The following is a 422-nucleotide window of genomic DNA, read 5'->3' on the forward strand; positions in this document are numbered from 1 at the left end:
GAAAGAAGGAAGGAAGGAAAGAAAGAAAGAAAAAGAGAGGAGAGAAAGATTATTTTGACTCTCCGGCACCACAGCGGCCGTAGCCGCCGTGTCTCTTCCACCTGTCTCGCCGCTTTGAGAAAGGGACGAAGGAGACCAACCCCAGCTCCTTCCCTGGGGGCCAGAAAGAAGCTTCTCCCCCCTCCCAGCCCCAAAAGAGTCCCACTTTTGAGACCTTCCCACCACAAACAGCAGCAGCATCTGGGGGGGGGGAGAAGCATCAATTCCCTGCCTCTTTCTCCCAGCTGCTGCTCACGTCCATTTAATTTGGATTTCTTGAAGTCCGTCCAGCTTGAACTAACCTCCTCTTTGTGTGTGTGTGTGTGTGTGTGTGCCAGTGGGTCAGTCTCAGCCCTCTCCTTTCCCCCCCCCCAGTGGGTCTC

Source organism: Protobothrops mucrosquamatus, unplaced genomic scaffold (assembly GCF_001527695.2).
Source record: "Protobothrops mucrosquamatus isolate PMUCROS unplaced genomic scaffold, P.Mucros_1.0 scaffold1446, whole genome shotgun sequence".
Taxonomy (NCBI): domain Eukaryota; kingdom Metazoa; phylum Chordata; class Lepidosauria; order Squamata; family Viperidae; genus Protobothrops; species Protobothrops mucrosquamatus.